The sequence below is a fragment of the Pinus tabuliformis genome, chromosome 8 (genome assembly GCF_031772625.1).
Source record: "Pinus tabuliformis cultivar Carrire ecotype Pingquan chromosome 8, CPIR1, whole genome shotgun sequence".
Classification (NCBI taxonomy): Eukaryota; Viridiplantae; Streptophyta; class Pinopsida; order Pinales; family Pinaceae; genus Pinus; species Pinus tabuliformis.
The window spans coordinates 1,706,314,244-1,706,333,696 of NC_142294.1; the positions used below are offsets into that span (position 1 = coordinate 1,706,314,244).

The 19,453-nt window shown below is 34.8% G+C and overlaps 1 pseudogene; it reads left to right on the forward strand.

Moving 5' to 3' along the window:
- Positions 1 to 15,618: 15,618 nt before the first annotated feature.
- On the forward strand, positions 15,619 to 19,132 carry LOC149242830 (putative pentatricopeptide repeat-containing protein At3g23330 pseudogene; annotated as a pseudogene).
- The last annotated feature ends 321 nt before the right edge of the window (positions 19,133 to 19,453 follow it).

A 19,453-nucleotide genomic window follows, 5' to 3' on the forward strand; every position in this document is an offset into this window, starting at 1 on the left:
TGTTCCTTGATTTGCCAATGAAAATACCAACCACAACTTCCAAGTTTGAACAAACATGAACCTCCAAATACCAAAAGTATAATAAACTTTATAAAAAACTATATAATTTTTTTTACTAATATCATAATATAATATATAAAATAAACACATGATATGACACAAATATTGCAGTAAATAATATAAACAAAAGAATTCACTAATAACATAATGTATGAAATGAGTACATAAACCTAGAACTGTAAATTTTATAGTACATTTTATGAAAATCCATACTAGCAAAGGAATTCATATAATTATAATATATGAAACAAATGCATTAGTATAACACAAACAATGTAGTAAATGATATAAAAATAAAAAATATAAAGTAAGATGAATTGATATTTAAATGATATAAAATTACAAATTAAGATAAACTGATAAAGTATTTAAAAACTAGCACAACTACATTAGTAAATGTGGTTGACTTAACTAACACAACGACATTAGTAAATGTTGTTGATATAGATCAATAGGTTTATATCAACCACATTAATCATTATTAGATACATGATATATAGTAAGGATTCAATATTAATATTAATTAATATATAATTATAAAAAATAAAATCTTAGTATTATTATATTATAATTATAATATATTAATATTAATTAATATATAATTATAATATTAGTATTAGTATAGAGTTTAAATATTACAATTTTTCATATAAGTAAAAATAAGCTCATTATTCAACATGACTATCATATATTAAGCCATGGTTGACCACACTTTTTTTTATGAATCTCAATATTAAAACTTGATATAAACCCTAATACTAAAACCTAATTTAAAATCCCTAATATTAAAACCTCATATAAACCTAATATAAATTATATTATATAAACTTTAACATAAACCATTTTATATAAATCTTATTATACAAATTTAATATTAAAACTCTATTATATAAAACCTAATATAAACTCTAATATTATAAACTTTTGATATTAAGACCGATTATATAAACTCTAATATTTAAACCTATATTAAAACCCTATTAAATTTTTAATATAGACTTTAATATTAAAACCTAAACTGTAAAGTTTCCCAGACACATATTGGACTTGATCATCAAGGTAAAATTATTGGGAATTGGACCGCATCAAAAAAATTGAACGAGCTACAATACAATGGAAGTTATAACTATGACGAGAATTGATTTCAATAGCGTTGATTTAATCTTCTCTTCTGCTTATAAGACATTTTATTACAATATTTTCATTTAAACTCTACACTCATGAATTTTATAAAACTTAATATAGTAACATTACTTATAACACATTTTAATTCCAATTTTTTGAATACATCAAGTATTAATATTATCTCCAAATTAAAAGGTAAGATTTTCATTCAAAATAAGTCTAATATTTATTGACGGGGATTGAATATTGATTATTCCATATTATGCTCTTCATTGCATGGTGCTGACAGGGAGTGGGAAGGGCGGTCATCCAGGAGGAGAGACAACTCTCAACAAGAGGATAAGGTTACACACGAGCATATGAACCACTATAATAAATCCTGGAACCCTGTCAAAACCACATCTCTGCCTTCTGCTATCAAGCTGGATAGCATTCATCTGACTGGAAGAATTGAAAGTTTACAGGATCTCGCCTTGGTCGGTAGGTGGCATTTTCCGGAAATGGACGATGCCGCAATGAGCAAATGGTTAGCAATCCATTGGAAACTAGTGATCAGATACACTCCCATTATCTCTAACCTCATGAAGGAGTGGTATTGCTTTCACGTCTTGAATGCTAGTGATGTCGAAGCTATCCTCAAGGGTCCTTGGGTTTTTATAAGGAGTTTCCTTGCTCTTTATAGGTGGTATATTGGGTATGACCCATTGAAAAATACACCCTCAAATAACCTGATCCGGGTAAAACTCCCAAATCTTCCCCTGGAGATGTGGTCCAAGGAGATCCTTGAGGAGATAGGCAACTCAATTGGTAGATTTGTCTACGTAGATCCTTGGTGTCTTGGAGAGAAAGAAAAGAGAATAGCGTGGATTATCATTGAGAAGGCCTATAGGGGGGGTTATCGAGATCACATTGAGATAGCATGGAGATACTTGAAAATCAAACAAAGATTGGATTTCTAGGGCATCCCATTCAGATGCTCCGCATGCCACAAAACAGGCCACCTCATAAAAAATTTCCCTCGGCATCTGGCTCCAAAAAGCAGGGTTTTTCATCGAAAGTCTAGGATAAATTCTCCTATGCTTTCAGAAAAGGGCCACCCTTCTTCTTCTGCCAACTTATTTGCGACAGAATTGTTGGATGAACAACATCCTATGAACCTGGATCCTAAAGCTTCATTATCTCCGCGGGTATTGTTTCTGGACATGTCTCATAAACCCGTATCCAGACTTGGTAGCCCGGTTAAGTTTGATTGCCCTATGTTGAGCAGGCCTATAACTATTCAATGTGTGCCCATTCCAGAACCGAGAGATGACAAAGTTGTTCCGTCCCCTGTGCCTTTTCAGCTTAAGGATCTCTCTGTGGGGCCCCTCCCCATTCCTATTTCTTCTTCATTGCCGACACCTAATAAAAATATTTTATCATCAAAGAAAGGAAAAGAGCCAATTACGGTTATCACTCTAGTTAACTCCCCAGCTTCATCTCCAACAAATCTATGTGACAGTGATTTAGACTTTTTACTTAGTAGAAAATCTCTCGAGTTGGAGCCATTGACTATCCACAAACCAAGAAATCTTGCTTCTCCTTTCATTAGCCCGGTCTCTGCAAAGAATATAACTGTGAGAAAGAAGCACAGGGGAGGTAGCAGACATTTTAGGGGGAGGACTACTGTTACAGATAGTGGGGTAAGGAACCTTTCCCTGGCCGATGTTCCCATATATGATATGTCAGAGTCTCAGTCTCTTAGAGCAAGCGTGGCTGGAGAATCTTCCAAATGACATTCATTATATCTATGAATATTAGAGGTCTGGGCGCAGACCTAAAATTTTTGGCAATAAAGGATATTTTCTACTCAGCTCGGCCGAAAATAATTTTAATCCAAGAAACTATGCACAACATCCATGTATCCATATCTTATTTTAGGAAAATGTTCCCTTCATGGTATCTGGTAGCCTCGGAGGCAAGAGGTTTTTCAGGGGGCTTGGCAGTATTATGGGATCCTGAATGGATCAGAGCCAAAGCTTACAAGTGTTTCGCTAGCATTATTATCTCAGCTTCTATCAAAGGAAAAGGCTTCCCTATAAATATTTTAAACACCTATGCGCCTTATAAGATCAGGACTCCTTTTTGGGAGAAGTTATTTGCCTCAGAAATTGTTGATATTGAATATCTGGTGATTACAGGTGACTTAAACGTAACATTAAGCTCTGATGAATGTTGGGGATGTTGCAGAAAAAGGGATCCGCTTGCAGACCGTATAAAGTTTGAACTTCTGAACAAGAACCTTGTGGATATCACCCCATCGAAAATGATGCCTACGTGGGATAATGGTAGAGCAGAAAAGGCGTATATTGCCAAAAGGATTGATCGGTTTATAGTGCATGTTAGCATTATAGATAAAATGGGCATGCCATTCTCATCAGTTGGGAATGCATTTGTATCTGACCATAGGCCAATTCTTCTTAGCTGGTGGGAAAAACGATTCAGAAAGGGGTACCCATTCAAATTCAATAGAACATGTTTAGAAGATCCAGTATTCAATGATGTCATCACCAAAGAATGGAAGGATTTATCTGCTAGAGCTATGTCCCCCTCGTTTTTGACTTTTAGAGACAAGCTGGTTGCTGTGAGAAAGGTGGTTAAAGAATGGCAACTTGAAAAAAGGAAAAGGGACAGACAGGCGATTCAGGAAACACAGCGGGAGCTGGACAACATTTTAAAGACTATGGATGCAAACTCTTGTCCTTTTAGCATGAAGTGCCGCATAAGAGATCTCGAAAGAAAAAAACAAATTTTGTTGAAGCAGGAAGAATCTTCATGGAGACTCAAAAGCAGGGCAATATGGCTCAAAGAAGGGGACAGAAACACAAAGTTTTTTCATAAGTATGCAAACGCCAGACGCGAGAAAAACACCATATGGAAAATAAGTGATGGAAAGGGTGGTTTTTTCGTCTCTCAACAAGACATCTCAAAGGAAGCTGTAAGACATTTTAAGAGTCAATATAGAAGAAGGGATGGCAGTGCTTTTCAGGACATTCTATGGGGTATCGACCTGGTTCCTCAAATGTTTGATGATGAAAAAAATGAATCCCTATTTCAGCCAATAACAGAGAATGAACTTCTTGGAGTGATGAAGGCCTTTAAAAAATACAAATTCCCAGGCCCGGATGGCTGGACAATAGAATTTTTTACTCATTTTTTTGATATCATTAAGAAAGATTTACTAACGATGGTTGAAGCATCTAGAATCTCAGGCAGTATTCACCAGTTCACAACATCCACTCAGATTGCCCTAATTCCTAAAAAGGTGGATGCGGAATCTTTTCATGATTTCAGGCCGATCTCACTATGCAATATTACTTTTAAAATCATCACAAAAATTATTGCTGAAAGAATAAAAGAAACTCTGGCCACCTTCCTCACTAAGGATCAACATGCTTTTCTAAAAGGGCGGAATATTTTGGATGTCGTGGCTAATACTCAGGAGTCTCTGTTTTCTATGATATCAAAAAAATTAGATGTGGCCATCTTGAAAATTGACTTGCAAAAGGCCTATGATTATTTAGACTGGGGGTTTATTAGATGTTTATTGGCTAAGATTGGAATGAGATCTAATTCCATCAGGTGGATCATGGCATGCGTAGAAAATGTGAACTACGCGGTCATCATCAATGGAATGCCTTCCCCTTTTTTTCCAGCTGAAAGGGGGCTTCGTCAAGGATGCTCCCTCTCGCCTCTTTTGTTTATCCTAGCAATGAACTCTCTCAGCATCCATATAAACAAAGCAGTTTTCGAAAATAGATGCAGGCCTGTCAAGATTTGCAGAAATAACTTCATATCGCACAACCTCTTTGTTGATGATGTGCTCATATTTGCAATGCTTTGCAGGGTTTTGGATATGTTTAAATGACATTCTTGATAGATTCCAAAGAGCCACTAGGCTTCAAATTAACAAGGCAAAATCCACCTTCTTCCACAATGATATCAACATGGAATTGGTGAAATGGATCTCTGAGTTGTTTGGAATAGAGACGAGATCGCTCAAGGATGGCCTAAAATATTTAGGTTTTCGGCTCAAAGCTAAGGGATACTCCAAGACTGATTGGCAATGGTTAATAGAAAGGTATTACAATAAGATTTCAGCCTAGGAATATAGGAGTCTATCATTGGCAGGCATAATTATTTTAACTCAAGAAGCATTATCACAGTTGGTTGTTTATTGGGCTCATATATTCTTCCTCCTGGCAAGCATTATACACAAGATGAACAAGGTTTCGGCTAATTTTATTTGGGGCGGTAAGCTAGATCAGAGGAAATTCCATCTCATCAAAATGGAAAGAATCTCTTTACCCAAGCGGTTGGGAGGCTGGGGACTAATGGATTTAAGGGCTTTTGGTAAAGTGCTCCTATGTAAATCGCTGTGGAGAGGTATTTTCTGGGAAGGGCCATGGAGTATCACTGTTAAAATGAAATACATGAAAGGTAAAAATCTGGAATACTGGTTCAAAACAGGATCGATTGGAACTAAGCATGGATCTGCTATTTGGCTTAGTCTTCGGAAAATTGAGCAATACTTTTTAAAGAATCTGAAGTGGAGGATCCATTCTGGTAACAGAATATTAATTGGTATCGATCCCATTTTTGTTGGTCACGAAAACATATCCATACCCGAGAGACTTTTATCCTTCTTTCATAGGAATGGTATCTTTCTTTACATGGGGCAAGCTCATATCTGCCTGGCATGGCCCTGCCTCTTTATGGAAGGATGCCAACGATTTTCATATGCCAGAGGCTCTAGTTTTGTTATGGAATTCTGTCAAAGATGCTCTCGGTAGTTGTAGGTTTCAACGCTTTGGGTCGGCTGATCACTTAATATGGACAGTGCCAAATGCTCAATTACCGGTCTGGGTAAAAGATATTTACTCTGATATGATTAAGTCAAAGGTCTCTCACTCAAGCTCTAAATATCCTTTGGCCCTCTGGAAGTCAGGATGCCCCCTTAAATTAATCTTCTTTTTGTGGTTGGTGTTCAACAACAAGAATTTGAAGTGGGATAACTTAAGGAAAAGGAGTTGGCACGGTCCAAGCAGGTGTTCGATGTGCGAATCAACTGAGGAGTCCAATTATCACATGTTCTTCCAATGCAAATACTCTCTGCAAATCTGGTATGATCTGGCAATTCTTTATGGTTTTCCTCACGTTGTTTTTGTTTCTACCCATGCAGCTTTTGAATGGTGGAGTGGGCAAAGAGAGCCATGGAGATTTCTCATTATTATTGTGCTATGGTTCGCATGGAAGTGGAGGAATTGTAAAATCTTCAATGATTCAAAGGAACCCCTAAATTCTATTCTGCAACACATCATAGCCATCTATGATTCAGTTCCAAAAAGGCAGCCCAAAATGAAGAAAACCATCACGAAAGAAAAAGAATGTTCCCTCAACAGGTACCCCAGAGCATTCTTTGCCGGAGCTGAACAACAAAATATATGTGGCTACGGAGTTCTCATTTGTATGGACGAGAAGCTTCAATTTCTAATTTCTTGGAACAGAGGAACAGGCTCTAATAGTATGGTTGAGGCTAGAGCTCTAGCGGGTTTTCTTGCCTTCTGTGTTTTTTTTTATTTACATGCTATTTCAATCTATGGTGATTCCAAATCGGTGATCGATCATGTAAATGGTGCTTGCCACATAAGAAGCCCTCACATGGCAGGCTAGATGGACAAGATAATGTTCTTATGGGGGCTCACGAGAGATTGTTCCATTCAACACATTTGTCGTGCTCAGAATCTCCAAGCTGATTGCCTATCTAAGGAAGGTCTGCTCTTAGGCACAGGGTCATGGTCTATGGAAGTAAAAGAGGGAGAGAATTCCTGTTTTGTCCAGGATTTCTTTATCCCTGGTTATTAAATCCTAATGCTCCTTAGTTTTCTTCTGAAATGTTTTTTGGTTTTATCCTTGTGCTGATGCATTTGACGTGCTTTTTGGCCGACCTATAAAAGATCCTCAGTTCAAATATGTCATGATCTGGCTTGTGATGTACAGAGGTATGTCTATTGGTTTCTTTATGGATCTATGATGTTGTATCTGTCCTCGGTGCTTCTATCGTGGCTGCATCTTTGAGCCACCTTTTGTATCTTCTGAAGCTTTTATATTGTCTCAATATAATACAATGATGCTTTTTCTCTCTAAAAAAAAAAAGCAATGTACCTCCCAACTCATAAATGTAAATGTAGTTATTATAATATAAGCTCCAATTTTTTTTGGTGATTGATGTAATATATATCTATTTAACATCAATAACTTATAAGAATATAAATTCATTGAGTGCTTATCAACACATGGAAATTATTATTTATTTTATGCAATGTAATCAAGATAATTGCTTGCGAAATAATCATTAAACTTGTTTCATGTATTCTTAAGAAATTGCATAACTATATCTTCCATGAACTGAATTTGAATCAACTAAGGTACAATCCAATTAGATGATTATTAACTAAATTGAAACATTGCAATTTGAATCAACTAAGGTATAATCCAATTAGATGATTATTAACTAAATTGAAACATTGCCATGATTATTAATGGTATTCTTAAGAAATTGCATAACTATATCCTCCATGAACTGAATTTGAATCAACTAAAGTACAATCCAATTAGGTGATTATTAACTAAATTGAAACAATGCCATGATTATTAAATGAATGCATAATTTGTTACTTGCAGGTACATAATAACTTAATCAAAAAGGATATTACATCTACCTCTTCTATTAATCCATGATCTAATCACATTTAAGAAGTAATCATAGTGAATGAATTATATAGTACTTCTAGTACATCTATCACAAACAATGACACAAGAGATAGAACATTGAAGTGCAATGGTTAGAGTTGAGGATTTTGATCTTATTATTATTATTTTGTTTCTCTTAAGTATTATGTATTGAGTTTTTGTTGATTGTTTATTAATTTAGTTAAATATTTGAAATATTTTCCAATTTAACAAAGTGTAATTTTAAAAATTAGTTTTCTAACTTTTGTAATTTATTTTATTGTTATTTATTTTCCGTGGATTTAGTTGTCAATTTGGACATGTTATTGCCCAGTTCCTCAAAAAATGAGCTAAGAGTATATGGTTCACATCAAATTTGTTTTTGTTTTTATTGCATTCCATAATTAAATGTGTGAGATACGTAATAATTAAGTAATTGATACATTTCTTTATTAAAGAGCAGCAAAATAATTTTTCTATTAACTAAAAAATTTAATATTATAATTAACATGCAAAAATGTATAATAATTTTGTAAGCCAATTTTGTAATCTCTATAATAAATAAAAAAATAAAATTAATTTCTTTATATTTTTAAATTTATATGTTTATTATCATTAATTATATTTACAATTTTATATTTACTTAATATAATTATAAAATTTTAATATTTCAAAATTTTGGGTAAAAAGCATTTAATATTTCAAAAAACATCCAAAATAAACTATATAGTACAAGTAACTATTTATAAATAGAATATTGTATTATTTCTTAATTTTTAAAGTTAAGATGTATATTAAATGATAATTTTCAAGATTTTGAAATAAATTGAAACCAATCCTACCCTAAAGATACATTTTACAACTACATTTACAAACCATAATTGTTAATTATTTTAATATATAGCAATACTAATCATATAGTTTCACTAATTTTTTATAAAGAGTAAGAATGAAAAAATAATTTTGAAATGAAATTTTCTAATATGAACAAATATCTTAAAAAAAACTTATCTAAAATTTAATTATAACCCTATTGCAATTTACTTGTTTCTCTGTAAACCTTATTATTCATTTGCAAAATATGACCCAAACTACTTCATTTCCCTCTGTTCTATTATTAAATCACAAGCAAGAGGAGTGCTAAGTTCATGAACGAATATTTCTTTATGCTATTCATACAATGATACCTTTAATATTTTCATGCAGTAAATGTTAAATTTTGATATCAATGTCAGATAGGGCAGTGCCTAAACCCTACTAAATTAGAGTCTTCCATTGCTTATTGAGACAAGTTTTCCATTTCGATTCATCTCCTCAAAATAGCATATATCATAGATCTAGAAATTTTTTATGTGACACTCAAGCCGAATGAGAAAGTCCTCGAAGAAGGTTGTCATATTTATGGACAATTGCGATGAAGATATTGTAGTAAGGATATTAAGTTTCTTCCATGAGATATTTTTGTTTTGGAAGGCAAGGTTCATACAAGTTATAATGGTTTTCTGAGGCTGCTATGAGACTGGCTCTGACTAGTGTCTATGATCGATGATCGGCAAGGACTATGGGCAAGGCCTATTGGCAATGAGTTTCTGTGTAGTTTAATGAAGTTTCAAATTTTCAAATTAGGGTGAGATTTTGATAAAATTTAGCATAAATTTTGAGAAATATAAATTACAGCTATCAAGTTTGAAAATTTTGAGTGGGTTTTTAATGATGCTGAATATATTTTCATTATAAAAAACATAATTCAAGCACTGGTGTTTCATTTTTTTAGAAAAAATTAACAGAATTCTCATAATGTTTTGCCATCCATGAAAATTTTCCGCTGATAAAATTCTCTGAGCAGGGTCCCACGTCTGCGAACTCATCCTCTAAGCTAAACATAATTATCCTGCTTTCAAGGTTGAAGTAATCTCTCTAAATGTTTATTATGCATCGCTTAATAAAGGTTGCAGTTGGAGAGTTACTTGCACAACACGGGAAGAAAACCCTAAAGCCGTTGGATGCCCTTGCTTCCGTAAACACATCTTCATAGGCTTTGCCTCCCATTCTCACCATAACAGACGAGATCCAAAACCCGGAGAATGACCCGCTTCCTCAAACACATCTTCACCCGGAGAATCGACGAAAATTGAAATTGAGATCATCGCGTCGATGGGCTAAACGTGGAAATCCCTTCACACCCGTTTCAAAAAACCAAGACTTGAAATTATATCCATTGCGGATTTCAGAAATATTCTGGAATAGCATCAATATGGGTGAGGTCAATTAGTCAAATAATTAGAAAAATTTGGTAAGGATTTTTATAAATCTAAGTTATAGTTGTTAAACTTTAAAATTTTAGGTGTTTTAGATATTTTTGATGGTGCTGAATTCATTTTTATTATAAAAACAAGATTCAAACACTCTCTACAAGATTTTTTGAATTTTTTTACCTGAATTCAACACACTTTTAACTATCCAAACAATTCCTCCACCTCATTAGAAGACTCCATTCGTAAAATCCATAATCGAGTTAAGGATTCTTGTTTCGAAAGAACGACTACACATGATCAAGGGCCTTCGCCAATCCTTGGCTCATCTAAGTAACAATATTCCCCTCGAAATGAAGAAACTACACATGATTAGTGCCTTCCCTCATCTCATGAGCAATCTTCCACTCGAAACGAACGGGTAAATGGATTGAAACGATTGGACAAATGCACCGAGTGTCTTATGGATTGAAACACAAAGAGTGTGGTTTCTATTTTATTATTAAAATATGATTATTAAATGATGTGTAACGTGCAAGATGATAACTCCTATGAAATCACAACCCTCCATATCTGCATTAGAGTAAGAATATTTGGTTAACATGAAATCTTTTTCATCTATTTATTAAAAATTCAAAAGTTTGCAAGTCATGTTCTTAAATAGATATGTATATGAGTGTACAATTTTTTTGTAAGCTTTGTAGGATCTTTCTATTCATTATTTATAAAAAGGGCAAGTTACATCCAAATTCTAGATGGTTAGGTGGCCTCAACTTGCCTAGAGGGAAACCAGGTCCGTTGACCACCTAATGGCATGATAAGCCATCCAAAAATAAAATATTGCAAGTCTAGCAAGGCATGCTAAATAAGTGTGAGTGTCCTTATACTTCTTATCATCTAGAGAATTGTAAACATTTTGAAAAGCATGAGACTGCTGCATGCAATAAAAGTCAAAACAAGGGGTGCACCATTAAACTACTCGTCATCAGCTGAATCAACAAGAGCATGATCCTTCACACTAGAGCTTGGAAGCTCAATTTGAGGGATACATGGAATATGCTATTGGATGGAACTATGGCGTCCATTATGCTTTTGAAGTTGAAATTGAATCTTCTGAAAATCCTTGTTGTAATCTAGAAACCCATGAGAGGACGAGGGTGTGCCTGAAGGGAAATGCTCCAGAGCTTTAACCAGGAGGTTCTTCATTATCCAATACAAATGAATAGTTTGTTTGTATTAAGAGGATCTTCCCCGAGAATGACCGGGGTTAGTCACCAGAGTCTGCCAATCATCCAAATTATTATCTAGAATATCAACTTTTTGATTAAGCTCCTCTTCCCATTCTGTAATACGTTGATGGACCTAGGTAGAGCTGCCCGCATGGTACGCATTGGCCGCTTCATTAATAATTCAGGATGTAGACTTTCAACCACAGGCTTTACCAACTGATGCGCTGGGTTGACTGGTCATAAGGAGGTTCTTTAGGTTGTTTACCTCGACTGCAAGAACCCCTGGCAGGCTTGCCTTTTCTAGAGGCAGTGCAAGCCATGAAGCTAAGGTACCTGCAAGGCATTTTAACAACTAACTTGAACCCTGTGAGCCAACCCGAGGGGAGCTTATACCTAGGAGCAATAAGCTTTTGGGGGTCACCCAAAACAGGGAACCTGCCAATGTAACCACATGAGAAATTGGAAATAAAAAAAGTCCTTGATCCAAACATGAATCCAACTCTGCCCGAGATGTCTAGGGATGTAATTATAAATTGAACTGCGCAAATACCAAAACCTTGAATGTTCTAGGCCTAAACCACATAAATGTAGACAATAAATAAATCCCTTGTGTCGGGGACAAAAATAAGAAGAGAACTAGGAGCGGCCCATAGGCCAAACCCAACATGGGCCCATGCGCGAAAGCAAGATGCCAAAGAACACATACATAGGAATATAGGAAACAAAAGAATCCTCACACAATTCTGTAACAACCATATGAGAGTCCAAATAGGGCTCCTTCCACACCAACCAATTTAAAGAATAACCATTCATCCCAAAGACCAACATACATATATAGCAAGCCATAGGAGCAAGGATATAGGGTTTGAGACTAAAAACATGCCCATGAAAGTAGGCATGAACCAACTCAGACTGAACCAACACTTAGTGAAGACTCACGAATGATGTCTTCCCCAAGTCGTTGTGCAACTCAGACCAGATCCAATTCGAACGAGACTCACAAACATAAAACTTGCAGAACTTACCAGTGAAAAAGCCAAAAGCAAGCACTGTGATAATGCCTCTGCCACCTTCAGGGATGACATTAATTAACACCATGCACAAAGCCACCTCTACATGTGCTTCGTGCATGTGGAGGGTGGTGGAAGATCATCTTGGGATTGTCATAAAAATCGACGGGCAAGGGCAAGTCTTATGCTCTCCAGCTCACACCCCAATCGAGGAGAGCACCAATATGAAAATAAAAAAATATTAATTTTTTTTTTCAAATTATTATAGTATATTTAAGTTAAAGTTAGTTTAAGTGTTGAATGGAAAATATCTTCTTAAAAAAAATATTGTGAAAAGATGAAGATGGTATAAGATTTGGTTGAACTTCAACATTAATATAATTTTGACAAATTTTTAAGAGAGTGGGAAACTTTTGAATCCTCAATGTTATTAAAGTAAAACTAGGTCACCTAAAATAACTTTGGCTAGTGATCTACAAGGAGGGAGACTTTCACTCCTAACATATTTCTCTAGGTTTTGGGTTTTTAACCTATTTTCTTACATTCTAAAAAGACAAACTCTTAGCCAAGCAAAACAATTTTGACAATTAAAACGGAAACAATTTTCAAAATTACACTTTCGACAATTATTTTATGCTTTATTTTATTATTTTATTAAATTTAAGTCTAAAATTTGATAAAACTTACTTCTTATGCACCAACCAATTTACACTCAATGGATAAAAACATCAACCTCATTACAATTTCACACATGCTTATCTTCGCTCTGATAGAGACATTGCTATGAACATTCATATTCATATTCATGAACTCTGATGTTTTGAATTGCTATGACATTAAAATAAACTAAATAAAACTAGCAATTGCCCCTAAAGTTCAAAGATACACCAAAGGAATAGAACATTCCTATGATGTTAGCGCAAAAATGTTGCAACAAAAGAAATATAACAACTTAAAGGGTGGAGGATGGAGGGAAGGGAATGTGTTCAGGCTTGCAAAAGTCTCCCACTCGTGTTGATGCCTGTGACAAATGTTAGATTTATGTCGATGACTCTATAACAAATGTTGCTCCACCCACCATTCCTCGCTAAATCATTTTTATGTCAAAAACTTATATACATATTATATCCAAGCTATAACATGCAGGGTAATGAGGAAAAACATCAATAAATATTTTTGTATTGAATTCTTTGAGACACAATCCCTTATACATGTAAATTCCATAACAAAAATAGATACTTATACATCTTTCTTTTATACATATTATTTTAATATTTTAATCATAAAAAATATTTATTTTTAAATAATAATAATAATAATTTAATGTCATAGTCAAATGAGACATTAAATTGGTGTATGAGACTCCCTTAATGTTTAATAAGTTATACATGCTATATACTCTGCAAGTTAAAAAAATAGATTTTTAAATATTTTCATTTATTGTGTTTTGAAATATTATTATTATTATTATTACTCTTTTTACTATTTATAGTGAAAATATTGAGTACATAAGTGGCTCCCAATAAAACATCATATTACAATAAGACTTGGACCCATGTGAAAAAGTTATCATTCAAATATTAATATATTTCTTAAATGTTGCAACTAGTTTATAAAAAAAATTCTTTTAATACTCTCATAGGATATTCTAGTTTATAAAAAAATGTTTTAATTTTTAAATATTTTCTGTTTTGAAATATTATTATTACTCTTTTTACTATTTATTGTGAACATACTCAGTAGATAAGTAGCTCCCAATAAAACATCATATTACAATAAGACTTGAACCTATGTGGAAAAGTTATCATTCAAATATTAAAACATTTCTTAAATATTGCAACTAGTCTATAAAAAAATGCTTTTAATACCCTCATAAGATAGTACTCAACTTTGTGGAGTTATGTCTCATTTGACCCAGTGTCGTCAAACTTTATAATTTTATGTGTTTTGTTCTAATTTGGACTAGAACACTTATTAGTAGGAAACTGGCTAATAGACTAATTAATATTAATGTGTTTTGTCCCAATTTAGACTAGAACACTTAATAGTAGGAAACTGACTAATAAACTAATTTAATATATGTTTTTCATTAACGGTTATATTTAACTCTAAGTATCATAATCATTATTCCTTCATACATACTTGGTCAGAAACTCTTTAATATTTTATCTCAACATTTTGTGCCCAAAAATAAGTGATGTGTTCACCCAAAATATTAGACACCTCAATAATTTTACAAAATACTCCATAAACTTCACATTCATTATATACATATATTAATTCTTTAAATAAAACCACTCACCTTAATATTATAAAATATCATAACACTACATCTAATTACCATCTATTTAAAACTCATAAACTTTAAAAAATATAATTATTAACTATATTAAAAAATATATATTTAAAACCATATATAAATAATAATAATAAATATAATTATTAATTATATTAATAAATATATTTAAAACTATGTAAATAATAATAATAATTTTCTGTACAAAATCTGAGTTACATATTTTTTTAATTTAAATTTTAAAATTAATATAATTTTATAATTTAAATATATAATTTCTAATTTAAATTTTAAAAATTATTTTAAATATAAAAAATAATATACTCTATGTGACATCATGTCATCCACCGGGAAACTGATTTTCCCATCCACACACGGTACAGCGCCTTACTTTCATTATTACTGTAACTACAATTTCATTGTGATTGCAGTGCTCCTCTGCCATTGGGCGATTGGAAAAATTCGGGCAATGTATAGATATTTGACAATGACAGGTGTTTCATAGGTGGAGCAAAAGAGACGGCGTGTTTAAAGGAATCGTCGAGTCTTTTACTAAGGCTGAGGAATTGTCTGGTCAGAAGTTGTTTGTTAGAATTTGAGTAAAAAAATTTCAAAAATTTTGTTTGTTAGAATTTGAGTAAAAAAATTTCAAAAATTTTGTATTTGAATTGTGTTTTATAGAAATAGAAATAAACAACTACAATTTTGAAGTTTAACAATTATAATTTAGATTTACAAAAATCTTTACTAAATTTTTTATAAAAAAATTGAAATTTCCATAATTTTCCAGGGCACTGGTTACACTACGGCCTGTCTAAATGGCAACCGTCCGATAGCGTGTTTCATGTGTATAAACATTAGGACAGATGTCAAATGAAAAGGAAAAGGCTAAACCCTAACCGCATTTAAAAAAAGGACCTTTGGTGTAACTATTCTAACAATACCTCTGGCATGAACGATTGCACCAGGCATTTGTAAAACATAATCACGTTTGTACCTGTGAATGATTTTACCTGTTTGTGTTTTGGGTTATGAGCTTGAAATTAATCTATAGTTTTCTCTTGATGATAAATTTTCATTCACCCAAGAAATGCTGTTCCTCGACAGGCAGTTTAAAATTCACAGCATCACCACCATCTTTTCTTTCAGGCTATTGAAAATTAGCAATCAGCAAGTAGTTTTTTATGAAACCTGTACTGATACCATATCAGCACTGGAATCCATAAAGGTTTTTACAGATTCCTATACCCTTTCCCGTCTCTTGAATGACTGTGCCAACATCAGATCGCTGTTGAATGGAAAGATCGCACATGCCCACATCATCAAATGTGGGTTTCAAGAGCATTTCTTCTTACAAAACAATTTAGTAAACATGTACATAAAATGCAGGGATTTGTATACTGCACGCCAAGTGTTCGGCAATATAGCTGAACGAGATGTCATCTCGTGGACTTCGTTGATCACGGGGTACGCTCAGAATGGGCAATACGAGGAAGCCCTCAAACTTTTCGAGCAAATGCAGAGCCAACTGGTGTCGCCGAACAAGTTTACTTATGCTACCATAATGAAAGCGTGTGCGGGTGTTGCGGATCTGGAACGGGCCAGGGGGGTTCATGATCAGATTCTGAGAATTGGATTAGAGATTGATGTTGTTGTTGAGAATGCCCTTATTGATATGTATTCGAAATGTGGTAGTATTATTGATGCACGCAGAGCGTTCGACAGAATGCGTGAACGAGACTCTTTTTCGTGGAATGGAATGATTGCAGGCTATTTTCAGAACGGTTATGTGGAAGAGGCTCAGGAACTGTTTTGCCAGATCCCGAGGAGAGATGTTGTGTCGTGGAACGCGATGATTGCGGGATATGCACAGAATGATTGCTTTGGCGAAGCTTTGGAATTCATATATCCAATGCTAAATGAAGGTATCCGGTTGGATCAGTATAGCTTTTGTATTGCTATTGGTGCTTGTACCAGCTTAGGGGTTTTAGAACCGGGGAAGCAAATCCATGGTCATGTTATCAGAACTGGGTTTCATTTAAATGTTGTTGTGGGAAATGCTCTTGTGGACATGTATACCAAATGCAGTGGTATAGAGATTGCACGCAAGGTGTTTGACAAAATGTCTGACAAATGTAACGTTATGAAGATTGGAATGAGTTTTGGACATGCTCAGAATGTGTATTCTGATCCAATGAGACCATATTTTGACGTGTCAATAGCAAATCCTGTTTCTTGGAATGCCATGATTGCTGGATATGCTCAACACGGGCAAGGAGAGGAGGCTCTGAAATTATTCCGTAGAATGCTCGTTGAAGGCGTTAAACTGGATGAGTTTCCTTACACTAGCGCATTGAAGGCATGTGCTAGCATTGCGGTTTTGGAACAGGGCAAGCATATCCATGCACACACTATGAAGACTGGATATGAGATGGCTGCCTTCGTTGGAAGTGCTCTTGTTGACATGTATGCAAAATGTGGTAGTATTGCTGACGCTTTTAAAGTGTTCGATAAATTGCCTAAAACCGATGTAGTATTGTGGACTGCTATGATTACAGGATGTGCACAGTATGGATTAGGCAAGAAAGCTGTTGATTTGTTTGAACAAATGCTGCAGGCAAACATAAAACCTAATGAAATAAGCTTTGTGGGAGTAATGTTTGCATGCAGCCATGCAGGCCTGGTAGATGAAGGGCGTCGTTATTTCAGTTCTATGAGCCGAGATTATGGCATCACTCCAGGAACAGAGCATTATGTCTGCATGGTGGATCTTCTTGGTCGTTCTGGGCGTCTGGATGAGGCAGAGGACTTTGTCAACAAAATGCAGGTTAAGCCGAATGGTGCTGTATGGGGGGCCTTGCTTGGTGCATGCAGAATCCATGGCAATATAGAAATGGCAAAACGAGCAGCAGAATGCCTTCTTGACTTGAAAACACAAGATGCCGGGAAATATGTGCTGTTGTCAAACATCTATTCTGCTGCAGGTAGATGGGATGATGCGACCAATGTGAGAAATTTGATGGAATATCGAGGGGTCAAGAAACAGCCGGGATGCAGCTGGATTGAGGTCAAGCACAAGATGCATAGATTTGTTGTGGGAGACAGATCACATCCGCAAACAGAGGAGATTTACATTGCCTTAGAAGAGTTGGCCGGACAAATGAGGCAGGCAGGTTATATTCCTGACACGAATTTTGTTCTGCATGATGTAGAGGAGGAACAAAAGGAACTTCTTCTCAGCCACCATAGTGAGAAGTTGGCCATTGCCTTTGGACTTATTAGCACATCCCCTGGGATAACAATCCGAATTGGGAAAAATCTTCGTGTGTGTGGTGATTGCCATGTAGCTATCAAGGTCATTTCTAAGATTGTTGACAGAGGTATAGTTGTTAGGGATGCTCATCGTTTCCATCATTTTCAGGATGGAAAATGTTCTTGTGGAGATTACTGGTGACGCTAAGTGCAAAGGCACGGTCATAAACTTTTATGGAATATTTGGCTTCACTTTGGAGGCAATGCCGCTATTATTTTAATTTTGACTTGTGAGAGCTGCCAATAGTGGCTAAACTATAAATTGACGGCGATGAACCCAACCTGAGGATTCTACAGTTATCTTTGCAAAAGCTATATCTTGAGATTTTATCTATGCATAGGATGTGGGGATATGTGTATTAATTCAATCTATAACTAATCACTTCGGCACTTTACAGATCAAATTCTTGAAAATCATAAGAAAGGTTGCAAGACATTAGTCAAATTGATCCATGCGGTATTTGCATGTATCCATAAAAAACATGATAATGCCACCTGGTTCTTGGTTCACTGGTTAGACAACGGAGTTTCAAGCTGTTCGGCAGGTTTCCACTACGGTGTAGCCCCAAACTAGTGGTATGTCACAAGGGATGAGGTTTGATGACAAGTCCCTGGCAATTTTGGCATAATAAATACCCCTTGATTGATTGCTTGCTTATTTTGTAAAATTTTTGTGGACTGTGTGAAGGCACTGATTCTTCTCCAAATTTCATTCGTGGGACTGGGACTGCAACTAGCTCAAGCCTGTGCTTGTCTCTCCTTTGAGAAAATGTAAGGGGAAAAGATATTGTATGAGCTCTGTACAAACTTGTCCTTTATCTGACAAGAGAACCCAAAATACCTTCTAAATAGAGTTTTATGATCGGTCTCAGTTACAAGCGGGTTCTTGACCCTAGCTGAGATATGCATTTGAGTCCGTTTTGAATGTTGAGGAAATTAAATTTGTAGAATTATTGTTTTTTCTAGTTAAGACTACCTAAGTACCCACGGCCGATTTGTACCTATTGCAAGGAGTGTCTTAACAGCGCACCCATTCACCGTCAATCGAAACCGTGGGCAAATTTGTAACTATTAATCTGAGAGATGCAATTGCATTCTGTTATATAATTCATCTGTAGAGTGTGGGCTGTGTTTGCTTTGGATTGATATTATACTTCCATTGTCTTGAAAATTTCAGGAAATGCTGGTTCAATTAAATTCAGATGTCAACTATGAGTGGTAAGAGTTGTAAGAATTGAAACTATAAATGTGGTAGTATTGCTAATGCTTCTAAAGTGATTGATAAAACCCGATGTAGTTTTGTGAGCTGCTATGATTACAGGATCTGCACAACATGGACTACACAAGGCGGCCCTTGATTTGTTTGAATAAATGCTGCAGGAAGACATGAAACCCAAT